This window comes from Saimiri boliviensis, chromosome 10 (assembly GCF_048565385.1).
Source record: "Saimiri boliviensis isolate mSaiBol1 chromosome 10, mSaiBol1.pri, whole genome shotgun sequence".
NCBI classification, from domain to species: Eukaryota; Metazoa; Chordata; class Mammalia; order Primates; family Cebidae; genus Saimiri; species Saimiri boliviensis.
In genome coordinates, this window is record NC_133458.1 from 51,731,575 (window position 1) to 51,745,180 (window position 13,606).

The 13,606-nt window shown below is 43.5% G+C and overlaps 1 protein-coding gene across 3 annotated transcripts in view; it reads right to left on the minus strand.

Annotated features, from left to right (window-relative positions):
* Nucleotides 1-13,606, minus strand: part of LOC101034668 (LHFPL tetraspan subfamily member 3 protein) — a 548,863-nt gene that overhangs the window by 16,815 nt on the left and 518,442 nt on the right. The gene's annotated exons all lie outside the window — the stretch shown is intronic.

Below are 13,606 nucleotides of genomic sequence, written 5' to 3' on the forward strand. Positions count from 1 at the left end.
GGATAACAAAGAGCAAAGGCGATTGGGTCCTGCTCTGCTGTTTATTGGGTATTTTACTTAGATATAACCCCCAGACAATTCTGAGTCTTGATATGGTCTTGCCTATTACTCAACTACTTTCTCTGCTGTGCACAGATGGAGACTGTGATCTCAATTAATAACAGGTTATGTGCTTAAAGTCCAACGAATAGCATTTTTTCTTTTTGAGACAGGGTCTCGTTCTGTCACCCAGGCTCGAGTGCAGAGGTGTGATCTCGGCTTTCTGCAGCCTCCGCCTCCCAGGTTCAAGTAATTCTCCCACCTCAGCCTCCCGAGTAGCTGGGATTACAGGGGTGTGCCACCACACCAAGCTAATTTTTAGTAGAGACGGGGTTTAGTAGAGACGGGGTTTCACCATGTTGGCCAGGCTGGTCTCAAACTCCTGGCCTCAAGCAATCCTCCTGCCTCAGCATGACAAAGTTCTGGGATTACAAGTATGAGCCACTGTGCTCAGCCTATATAGCCATTTAAAATGAGTGCATAGATCTATAGATCTATAATAAATGAATAATATACATGCCATAATAAAAGAATAAAGCAGGATATGAAATCGCATGATTAATGGAACCTCATTTTTGAAAATCAACTATGTTTATGTTTATATGTACATAAAAAAAATGGAAGTATCTACACCATAATGTTAGTTGAGATCTGAATGGTAGAGTTAGGATGTTTTTTTAACTCTGAAAATAAAGATCTGATTTTTCGTTTTCTTTATTTATCCAGTGAGCTGAACATGCATCATTTTTATAACTGGGAAAAAATGTGCCACTATCATTTTAAAAATTTAATGCCTTGGAAAGAAAACAGAGCTCAACATTCTACTGTCTTCCACGTTATTGTGGGTTTGTATTTGCTTCTTAAGAGAGTGATTAGGAGATGCTCTGAAGACTCTCAGCACATCAAAAGGATAGCCACTCTATAAACATTCCTTTTAGCACCTTCACATACACTCAGTGCACTCCTCAATATATCACTTGATGCATTCTTGTTGAATGAATGAGCATTGAAAAGACAGTCTGTGATTAATATGCAAAGTTTTACAAAAGAACAATACTTTCATAAGGACTAGAAGAAGTTATAATAGAAAAGAATAACTTCCAATTTCTTTTACTTTTTTCTTTTTTGAGACAGGGTCTCGTTCTGTCACCCAGACTGGAGTGCAACGGCACGATCTTGGCCCACTGCAACCTTTGTCTCCCCAGTTCAAGCAATTCTGCCTCAGCCACGAAGTAGCTGGGACTACAGGCACATGCCACCACGCCTGGCTAATTTTTTGTATTTTTAGAAAAGATGGGGTTTCATTGTGTTAGCCAGGATGGTCTCAGTCTCCCGACCTTGTGATCCGCCCGCCTTGGCCTCCCAAAGTGCTGGGATTACAGGTGTGAGCCACGAAGCCCGGCCCCAATTTCTTTTTCTTAGATTCCTGGTAGTGGGATTAATTTGTGTTGAAAGTGATTCACTGAGTCTAGTGAGATCCTAGAACAAGGTTGGGGCTGTTTAAGTCACTTTGAGAGCTGCCCTCCGGACATTCCCATCAGCCTGTCTACACCATATTGCTTTATTTTTCTTGTTGCCTTTGGCGGCTGTCACAGATAGGTGGGCTAAATAATGCTCCCGTCAGCACATTCCATTTCTGCTTTTCCATCTCTTCCTCACTATAATAGGACATTCTTCTTCCACAGATGGAACAGATTTCTGGTTCTTAGAAAGGTTTCCCAACCTCTGCTCAGGCCTTGATTTTATTTGTGATTCAGAGAATGGCTCTTGGCCAATGCAAGAGAATGCCAGTTCAGGGACTACTGTGGTTTGAATGTCCCCTCCAAAACTCATGTTAAAATCTAATTACCATTGTAATAGTATTAAGAGTGGGACCTTTAGAAGGTGCTTAGGTCATGAAGGCTTATGAATGGATTAATGTTGTTATCAGTGGGAGCGGGCTCCCAATAAAGGGATGAAATTTGTCCTGATTTCCTGTCTCATGTGCCTACTTGCCCTTCCGTCATGTTATGATGTAACAAGAAGACCCTCACCAGAAGCAGCCCCTCAGCCTTGGACTTCCTAGCTTCCGGAACAGTAAGAAATACATTTCTGGGAGTCTCTCTGAATCTGCTGTGATTCTGGGGGCTGCCTGAAAAATAAAATTCAGACAAAACATTTTTTTTTTTTTTGGTGGTATTCTGTCACAGAAACACACAATAGGTTAAAACAGAAACCATTCAAAACAGACTCTTAATTTGGCAATTAGATATCTCCGATACGAAAGTTGGGGTGCAAGGAGGTAAAGGCACCTAGATCTGCAGAAAGCCTCTATAGATTGGTCCTCATCACTGCAACAGTTGTGTTGTCATGGTAGAAACAGAAATTCTCTGCTATGGAAGATTAAAAAAAAATTAAACCTTCCGTGACCACATACTCTGTGGCAGGCACGAGGTTGGGGAGCCTGGGCACCGCTGGTGGGCTTCCTGGTGCTGTGGCTCTGTCTATTCTCATCAGCCTGTGAGCCAGGAAAATACTGGCAAAACCTCACAGGCCGTGTTCTCTTCATAGCACCCTCCTCGGAGCCACATCAGTCCCTATTTCAGGTAAGAAAATGAATGAACGAAGCACAAAGGTAGTCCTCACTGGCCACCTGAGCCTGGCGTGTCGTCTGCAGGAGGTCTTGGAGGAACCTGGCTTCTCTGCTGTTTCTTCCATGGTCTCTGGCCTGAAAGACTTTCTTTTTTGTTAGTGGTTGATCTCAGCTCTGGGCAACGAGACCTTCACCAGGCCGCTGTTCAGAATCCACTGAGCGGACTGAGAGGGACAGACTGACAATCAATTCTAAAGGGACAAACACAGCCGATTTAGCTGCTTAGTTCCAGACCCTACATGTAAACAGTGAGCCAGGAGTTTACTCAAGGCAGGAGTTGCTCAAGGCAGTGACTGGGCATTTTCCCCAGAGCTCTACAGGGCATCATAATGTGGGGGAGGGAGGGGATGGAGGAAGGATTAAGATGCACAGGACTAGCAGGGCCTCCTCTCTGCTCTGCAGCCGTAGAGCAGGAGGAGAATCTCTTAACCACTTGCTTTTTTTTTTTTTTTTTTTTAAGAGGGATCTCAGCTCACTGCAACCTCCATCTCCCAGGTTCAAGTGATTCTCCTGCCTCAGCCTCCTGAGTAGCTGGGATTACAGGCATGCGCCACCAGGTCCACCTACTTTTGTATTTTTAGTAGAGAGAGGGTTTCATCATGTTGGTCCAGCTGGCCTTGAACTCCTGACCTCGTGATCTGCCTGCCTCAGCCTCCCAAAGTGTTGCAATTACAGGTGTGAGCCACTGCGCCCAGCCCCAATCACTTGCTTTTTTAGAGACAAGGTCTCACTTTGTTGCCCAGGTGGGTGAAGTGGTACAATTACAGCTCACTGCAGACTTGAAATTCTGGACTCAAGGGACCCTCCTGACTCAGCCTCCTGCGTAGCTAGACTGTAAGTGAGTGCCACTGGCTAATTTTTTATTTTTATTTTTTGTAGGGAAGAGGGTCTCACTATGTAGCCCATGCTGGTCTCAACTCCTGGCCTTGGCCTCCCAAACTTCTGAAATTACTGGCACAAGCCACCAAGCCTGCCAGATGTTTCCTCATCCTAAGAACCGAATGAGAAGAGGAGAGAAGGAAAAAAGATCTCTAGGAAATATAATTAGGACTGCTCTTTAATTAAAAAAAAACTGATTGAACAATGTATAATTTTGACATGATATAATATAGCAGGCAGAGTGTAACAGCTTGAATTTGAAAATTTCTACTTCATCAAGGTACATAGATTTTAAATGTTTCCATTAATTCACTGAAATTCCTCACATTTCTAAGATTTCAGTTCTCATTGAAATCTTTCCAGAGTTCTCCCTTTAAACTTAGTTCATATAAAGATGACTTTATGGGAGAATATCCATTCTTAGAAAATGCTCTTTCGAAAAGCCAATACTTCCCTTGTTTTTGTTTTTGAGACAGAGTCTTGCTCTGTCCCCCAGGCTAGAGTGCAGTGGTGTGATCTCGGCTCACTGCAACATCTGCCTCCTGGGTTCAAGTGATTGTTCCACCTCAGTCTCCTGAGTAGCTGGGACTACAGGCTAATGACACCACGCCTGTCTAATTTTTCTATTTTTAGTAGAGATGGGGTTTCCCCTTGTTGGCCTGGCTGGTTTTGAACTCCCAACCTCAAGTGATCCACCTGCCTCTAGCCTCCCAAAGTGCTGGGAGTACAGGTGTGAGCCACCATGTTTGGCCTTGAAAAGCCAATACTTGATTTTTTAAAAGTCAGACCGTACAAATGATCTTGTAATGAAGAGTCACCCCGCTTCTTCCCTTCTCATTCCCAGTCTTACACCCTGGAGACAAACACTTTTAATACTTTCCAGTTTTATTGCTGTAGTTACTTCAGCAGTATATATACTATGTTAACATTGGCTTAATTATGATTTTATTAATTTTAGACAACATATGTTGAGTCTTCTCTAGAAAAGTGAAGATCCACCTCTGTTTCTTCTTTTTTTTTTTTTTTTAATTTGAGACAGAATTTTGCTCTCGTTACCCAGGCTGGAGTGCAATGTCGCGATCTCGGCTCACCGCAACCTCCGCCTCCTGGGTTCAGGCAATTCTCCTGCCTCAGCCTCCTGAGTAGCTGGGATTACAGGCATGCGCCACCAAGCCCAGCTAATTTTTTTTGTATTGTTAGTAGAGACGGGGTTTCACCCTGTTGACCAGGATGGTCTCGATCTCTTGACCTCATGATCCACCCGCCTCGGCCTCCCAAAGTGCTGGGATTACAGGCTTGAGCCACCGCGCCCGGCCCTCTGTTACTTCTTACCTTTCTCTTCCAATCTTGATTTTAAATAATGCCTTAATGAGTTTAAATAATAGGTATACTTTTACTTCTTTTTCTTCTCTTTCTGTCTTTGGTCAGATTCAACACCATGTAAGTGTTCTTGTCCTTCCACTTTGCTAACTGCTGATGAAAGCTTGACTTTTAAAAGGTCAGTATGGGGATTTTCTGTGGATTCATTAATGGAAAAAATTTGGATAGAAATCTCCCTTCTTCCTTCTCCTGGAAAACTTAGACTTACCCCGATTATCCAAGTAGTTTAAGATTTCTGCCTTCTACACCCTACACGATTGTCCATGCATTGTCGACACATGTGGCAGTGACTCCACTGTGGAGGTATAATGTATCTACTTACAAGGAAATTTTCCTCACTGACATTCTGCATGCTTCAAGGACAAGAGCCAGGCATTACATCTCTGAATCCCCATGTCCTAGCAGAATGCCTGGCACATAGTAGGACTTCAAGATCTCTTTGCTGTGGAATGTGTTTATCTGTACTATCTATCTCTTTTTAAAAGACAGGGTCTCTGTCACCCTGGCAGAAGTGCAGTGGCATGATCACAGCTCACTGCAACCTCCAACTCCTGGGCTCAAGCAACCCTTCTGTCTTAGTCTCATGGGTAGCTGGAGCTACAGGCATGTGCCAACACACCTGGCAATTAAAAAAATTTTTTTGTAGAGGTGGGGCCTTGCTATATTGTCCAGGCTGGTTTCTAACTCCTGGACTCAAGTGATCCTCCAGCCTCAGCCTCCCAAAGCACTGGGATTACAAGTGTGAGCCAGCATGCCTGGCCTCTATGATATATATTTACAGAATTAGAATGTTTATTGTTTGAAGGGGTAAGATGTCTTAAAAATATATCCAAATATGAAAACAAATTAATGCTGTGTCTCTAATATTGTGGTCCCCTGAGTGAGCATGTACGTATGTGGGTCCCCTGAGTGAGCATGTACGTATGTGTACATGTATGTGCGGTCCCCTGAGAGAGCATGTATGTATGTGTACATGTATGTGCGGTCCCCTGAGTGAGCATGCACGTATGTGTACCTGTATGTGCGGTCCCCTGAGTGAGCATGTATGTATGTGTACATGTATGTGCAGTCCCCTGAGAGAGCATGTACGTATGTGTACATGTATGTGTGGTCCCCCGAGTGAGCATATATGTATGTGTACATGTATGTGCGGTTCTTGATGTTGGGAAGAGTAGACAGAGTGGCTCTGTGAGGAAGGATCAGCCCACGGCAGATGAAGTGCCAGCTTCTAGAATGAAAGGCAGGGCTGCTTTCTCCAGTCACGTAGAACCACAAGATCTGCTTCTCTTTGTAATTTGTTCTGACTCTCAAGCTGTTGAGAGTTGTCACAAATAAAACCCCAAAACAACTCTGAAAGTCCTACCAATAGATCTAGTCCACTCAATCTGAACCAAGATGACCTGCTTTTAAACGTATTTCCAAGGTTTCAGCTCTCATTGAAATCTTTCCAGCATTCTTCTGTTAAGCTTTGTTCATATAAAGATGACTTTATAGGAGAACGTCCATTCTAAGAAAATGCTCTTTGCAAAAGCCAGTACTTGCAATAGAGGCTGTCGGTTCTCTGCCACTTTTCCCTTGGGCTTTATCATTTCAGTACCCACTGGGCCAATGTTTAACTGCCAGCCTCTGCATCTTTTTGCTGGCGGACTTTCTCTGGCCAGCAAAGTCCTCTCGGCTTACCCATGGGACAGACTGGAAATGCCAAGGAATCAACATCTCTTACGTCTAGCAGTCCTCAGTCAATGACTGATGAGAAATGATTTATAAATATCATTTCCCTTGCCCCTGGACTCTCAGAAATCCCCGGTGGAATTGCAATCCAGTTACCCAAGTAATGACCTGTTTGCTAATACTTCCTTTACTGACCACCTTCCTCTCCCCAGCTCACTTTTTCATCTCCTACCAGTGTTTTCTGGGCTCTATACCTATAAAAACGACCTGCACTTAAATCCTGTTTCAGCATCTATCTGTGGGAGAACCCAAGCTAGGGTAATGTTCTCTCTCTTTTTTTTTTTTTTTTGAGACGGAGTCTTGCTATTGTCACCCAGGCTGGAGTGCAATGGCTTGATCTCAGCTCACTGCAACCTCTGCCTCCCAGGCTCAAGCAATTCTCCTGCCTTAGCCTCCTGAGTAGCTAAGATTACAGGTGCCCACCACCACACCTGGCTAACTTTTTTTTTTTTTGGGTAGATACAGGGTTTTGCCATATTAGCCAGGTTGGTCTCGAACTCCTGATCTCGTGATCTGCCCGCCTTGGCCTCCCAAAGTGCTAGGATTATAGGCGTGGGCCACCGCGCCCAGCCAGGGTAACAGTCTTATTCAGTAAGTTAGACAGTCATCTTTCCTTCCTTCAGTTATTTCCTACACAGAAATCATTTAGCCCTCTGTTATTCACTGTGGAGCTAATGCAGATGTACCCCTGGTGGAAATCTGTGCCCATCTTTGTGGGAAACATTTATGGGGAAATGGCTGCCAGTATAACTAGCCTTGCCAGGAGAGGAGAAAATACATTGGATTTCTTTCCTTTCAGACGTGGGAAGCAAGTCACAAATCAAATCTCCACAAATCCACAGTTAAATGTTCAGAGCAAGTGAGCCGCTTTATGAAGCCACATCAATCTTCCTTTCCCTTGACCCTGGGGACACAGTGAGGACTGAAGAAGTTTTACTGTGATTTCTGGAATGTGCTTAATTTTCAGAGAGAGCAGCTTAGCCCATGGGAGACTCCATTAATATAATTTTGCAACAGAAAAGCTTCCTATTGCCTAATCTCATTAGCTGTGTTTTATGTACAGTAAATGGGTAAAAGCTGAGTTTGTAATTTGGTAAATGGGAATGTATAATTTTTGAGGAGTTAGAATGTGGAATAAAAAAGAATTTATTTAATATGTATAAAGAGGCCGGGTGCAGTGGCTCACCCTGTAATCCCAGCACTTAGGGAGGCTGAGGCGGGCGGGTCACCTGAGGTCAGGTGTTTGAGACCAGCCTGGCCAACATGGCAAAACCCCATCTCTACCAAAAATACGAAAATTAGCCAGACATGGTGGCTCGTGTCTGTAATACTAGCTACTCCTACTCAGGAGTTCTGAGTAGGAGAATCGCTTGAACCGAGGAGGTAGAGGTTGCAGTGAGCTGAGATCACGCTACTGCCCTGCAGCCTGGGTGACAGAGCAAGACTCTGTTACAAAGCAAACAAACAAACAAAAAGAAACTATCCAGAACTCTAGAAATGACCATTTGTTGGAATGAAATGGAGACATTCCTTATCTAGGGAGGGTAATAGAGAGGAACCAGCAACTTTATTCTTTTGTCCCATACTCCTAATAAATAAGATCTCAGATGTAACTTTTGAGCCTCCAGTTAGTGGCCAACCTTACCTACATTAGTACTTTTTCTTCATTTTCTTCCATTCATTCATTCATTCACCATTCATTCATTCATTCAACAAATATGACTTGAACACATATGATGTGTCAAGCACGATTCTAGGTATGGGGATACACTGGCAGACAAAGGAGAATAAGTTCCAGCTTTCATAAAGCCCACAGTGAAATGTGAATATAGACAATAAACAAACAAATATGTGTAATACATCAGGTGGCTTTGAGTGCTATGAAAAAAAACAGATTGGGGTAAGGAGCCAGCTGTTACTTTGGAGCCGGTGGTCAGGGAATGTTTCCCTGAAGGAATGAGGAAGCAAAATATCTAGGGGGTATCTACCTTCTGGGTGGAGGCTTCAGCAAAAGCAGAGGTGGGAGGAACAGCAGCGAAGTCAGGGCAGTTGGCGACTGGAGAAGGGTCATCAGGGTGAACCAGGCAATATAGGACTCTTGGGCAATGGTAAGGCATTTTGACTTTATTCTCAATGCAATGGGACATTATTGAAAGGTGGGGAGAAGGGATGGGGTGATGAGAATTACATTGTAAAAGGCTCACTGTGGCTGTGAGTGACAAGAAGACTGTAAGGGGTAAGAGTTGAAGCAGACAGGGCAGTTAGGAGGCAATGGCATGGTCTGGATGAGAGGCAGTGGTGGCTTGGACCAGGCTGAGAGTGGTTGAAGTGATGAGTTGGATCAGATTAAAGATGTTATTTATTTATTTTTTTGAGACAGAGTCTCGCTCTGTTGTCAGGCTGGAGTACAGTGGCATGATCTTGGCTCACTGCAACCTCCACCTCCTGGGTTCAAGTGATTCTCCTGCCTCAGCCTCCCGAGTAGCTGAGATTACAGGCACGCGCCACCACGCCCAGCTAATTTTTTGTATTTTTAGTAGAGACGGGGCTTCACCATGTTGGTCTGGATGGTCTCGATCTCCTGACCTTGTGATCCGCCTGCCTCAGCCTCCCAAAGTGCTGGGATCACAGGCATGAGCCACTGTGTCCGGCCTCAAGATGTGTTTTTAAGGCAGAGTCAGTAGGATTTGGTAATAAGTTACATGAGCAATGTGTGTCTGTGTCTGTGTCTGTGAGAGAGAAAACTCATGATGACTCCCACGTTTCTGGTCCATTTGGGTGAGTGGGATCCTATTTACTGAGATGGGGAACAAGAGACACTTTTCGGGGGGAAAATCAGTCAGAATAGGCCATTAGACACAAAGATCTGGAATTCAAGGGAAGGTTGGAACTGGAGTTACATATTTGGGAACCATCGGCTATACAGATGGTATTGCAGGGACTGTAGGAAGAGAAGGAGGAAAGGCCAAGGGGGCTACTCCTCCTCCTCCATCAACCGGGCAGCTTCATATTGAATAATTACCTGAATAGCAAGTAAAATCGAAGTCTCAGTTGTGATCCCTGGGGTAGAGTGGAAGCTCGGCGGCTGGATCTGTTTGCCAGCAGTCCACGCTTCACCCACATAAGCCTTCAGCACTGAGCGCTGTAAGGATGGGGATAGATGAGAGGGTTCGCCTTCATCTCCTCTTCCCTGCCCGATGACCTTCCATTCTCCTACCCTTTCCTGAGATGCCCATTCCTCCTCTTTCACCCACCCCACTTCTCCTTCTCTCTACCAGTTGGTGTCCTTGGGACTGAATTTCAGGTGGTTCTAGGCTAGGAGGATGGGGCTGTTAAGCTACAGAGCCCATCCTTTCCAGGTGTAGACATAAGCTTCCCCCGAGGCTTGTGTCAGAGGTAAGGTCATTTTCTTCAAACACTCATCCCACACATGTCACCAATTTGAAATTCATCAAGGCTTGCAAAATGTCAGAAGGCAAATTCTCCTGAAAGGGGAGTTTATTTGTTCTTCAAAACTCAGTGTGAATTACTTTAATCAGATAATCAGCTAATTTCCCTCCTAACAGCTGGTTGAGATCAGCCTGCACTATATTCTATTTAAAAAACAAATCTTACTAAGAATATACCAGAAATTTTTAAGCTTTATCACGTGTAAAATTCACTTATGAAATTCATTGAAATGCCGATTCCTAGGTTCTATTCCCAGATATTCCAACTTGGTATGTCCAGATGATTCTGGTGCAGGTGGCTGGTGAACCACACTGAGAAATACCGAGGTAGTGGATTGGACAGAACTTGTGGGGAGTTGGAGGAGCGCTCAGAGGGCATATCTGAGGAGGATGTGCTTGGCAAGCTGCCAAAACGAAGGCCTTTGAACTAAACAGAATGAAGTGGAAGAGGGTCTCTGGGTGTCCCTGAGGAAGGAAAGAGAAAGGGGGAAGAGAACCCAGAACATAAGGGAATGGAAGCAGATGCCTTCTCTGTGATGTTGTTAGCACTTGAACTCACCCGACAACTCCAGGCTTCTGGCGTGTACCGAGGACTTGGGCACTTATCACGCATCAGGCACAGTATAAGTATTAAGCACTTTCCAGCTCATTGCATTTTTACCACCTCTTACTATCTCTTTGGGAATTACAGAGGCTGCAAAGGTTTTACGAAGCAGAGCTAGACCCGGAACCCTTGTCTATGTGATTCCAAATCCACACGCTCCACCACTGTGTTGCACTGCTCAGTCTGCGCCATCATCAGGGCATGGGGGCTCAGACAGAAGCGTGCTCAGGAGTGAGTTTCAATGACTCACAGGCTCAGGCTTTCCTCTGGGATGGGCTGCTCTGGTGCCTCCTGGTGGCTGCCAACCTGGTGTGCGGCGTCAAGGCGAGAACAAGCAATGAACTGAGTCCTAGAACCCCAGCAGGGAAATACTGAAGATCCTTAAAATATCACACTTCCCACCTGATCGAACACGCAAACCCTTTTCTTCCATTATTTGAGCAATTTCAGGAAGCTCCCGTTAGGGCTACGTCCTTCAGCTTCTGCCTCGGTGACACATTACACACTAAGTTCTAAATTACAAGCCACTGCCTTGTAACCTGATCACAGCTGCACACACCAAATATGCGCCAACCGGCTTCAGAACCAACCATACATGCTCAGAACCGGCTTCATTTTCATTAAACAGTAAGGAAAAGCTCCCCAGGCTTCTGTACTCTACTAGGCCTGCTTTTATTTTTAACAGCCTGTCTGCGGATTCGCTAGTAGGCTAAAAATAGATTTACTTACAATATAATTCATCATGCATTCAGCTGCCAGGAGGAAGCTTAATTTAAGTCTCATCCAAGAAGAAATACCTTTAAGAAACACATTATTTCATGTAACTATTAATATCAAATTTTTAAGAGTCCTCCAATATGAACTCTTTGGAAATGAGAGAACGTTAGAACGTTGTGAAAAGAGATCTTGGTAAAACTATCTTGCCATAGTCTTGGCCGAGGTTAGACAATGCAATGGGAGCTCTTTTCCTTCACTCCAAACTCCTTTAGTTTTTCTTTGCCTTTTCTCTTAATTCTAACTCTTTGTTTCAACTTGATCTAAATAAATTGGATCGTCACAGAGTTGCCGGATTTAGCAAATAAAAATACAGAATGCCTAGTTACATTTCAGATAAACATTGACAGTTTTTTAGTGTAAGTGTGTCTCTAACATTGTATGGTTTGCTCAGGACTTTTCTGGTTTTAGCACTGAAAGTTCTACGCGCAGGAATGACTTCAGTTCCAGGCAATTGAGGACAGCCAGTCGCCTTAACTACAATATGTCATATCTCCATCTTCGGGATTTATTTCCCGTTGAGGAGTCTTGTTGGAGAGAAACTTTTTAAAATAACAGCTTTATTGAGACATCATTCACATATCATAAAATGCCTCTTAAAAGTATACAATTTGGTGATTTTTAGTATACTTATACAGTTGTACAACTATCACTACTAATTTTAGAATATTTTCATCGCCATGAAAGCCCCATACTTACTGTCAGTGACTCTCCATTCTCAACTCTTCCCAGGCCCTGGCCACCACTAAGCTACTTTCTGTCTCTATAAATGTGTCTATTCTGGACATTTCATATAAATTAAATGTGGTACAGGCCAGGCACGGTGGCTCACGCCTGTAATCCCAGCACTTTGGGAGGCCAAGGCGGGCAGATCACCTGAGGTCAGGAGTTTGAGAACAGCCTGACCAACACAATGAAAACCTGTCTCTACTAAAAATACAAAAACTAGCTGGGTGTAGTGGCATGTGCCTGTAATCTCAGCTACTTGGGACGCTGGGGCAGGAGAATCGCTGGAACCTGGGAGACAGAGGCTGCAGTGAACCAAGATCACGTCATTGCACTCCAGTCTGAGTGACAGAGCAAGACTCCGTGTCAAAAAAAAAAAAAAAAAAAAAAAAAAAAAAATGGTACTTAGTGGCTGGATTCTTTCAGTTAGCATAATATTTTCTGGGTTCATCCACATTGTAGCATGTCAGTACTTCATCCTCTTTTCTTGCCAATAGTATTCCACTCTATGGATATATAGGCATTCCTTGGAGATATTGAGGGTTTGGCTCCAGACCACTGCAATAAAGTGATTATCACAATAAAGAGAGAAGTTTTGGTTTCCCAGTGCAAAAGCGATGTTTATAGCATCCTGTAGACTGGTAAGTGCACAGTAGCATTATGTCTAAAAAATACACATATTTAACTTAAAAATACATTTTTGCTGGTGAATGTGGAGATGTCCTGCCTCCATGCTGATGGCTGCTGACTGACGAGGGCAGTGGGTGCAGAGGACTGAGATGGCTGTGAAATTTCTAAAATGAGACAACAAGAAAGTTTCTTTCATGGAAGATTTTTCTTCTCTAGCATGTGATGCTGTTTGATAGCATATAAGTCCCAGTATGATCTCTTTCAAAATGGAATTGAGTCTTCTCAAACCCTGCAGCGGCTTTATCAACTAAGTTCATGTAAAATTTGAATACTTTGTTGTCACTTCAACAATGTTCACAGTAACTTCACCAGGAGTAGATTTCATCTCAACAAACAACTTTCTTTGTTCATTCATAAGAAGCAACTCTTCATCTACTCAAATTTTATCATGAGACTGCAGCAATTCAGTCACATCTTCAGGCTCTACTTCTCATTCTAGTTTTCTTGCTGTTTCCATCACATCTGCATTACTTCCTCCACGGAAGTCTTGAAATCAAGTCAAGACTCAAAGTCACCCATGAAGGTTGGAGTCAACTTCTTCCAAACTCTTGTTAATGTTGATGTTTTTATAACTTGTTAAATTTTTTACTCACTTGTAATTTTTGTTAGCTTCTATGAATCACAAAAGTTCTTAATGGTATCTAGATTGAAGAATACTTTCCAGAAGGTTTTCAATTTTTATTCCCCAGATCCATTAGAGGA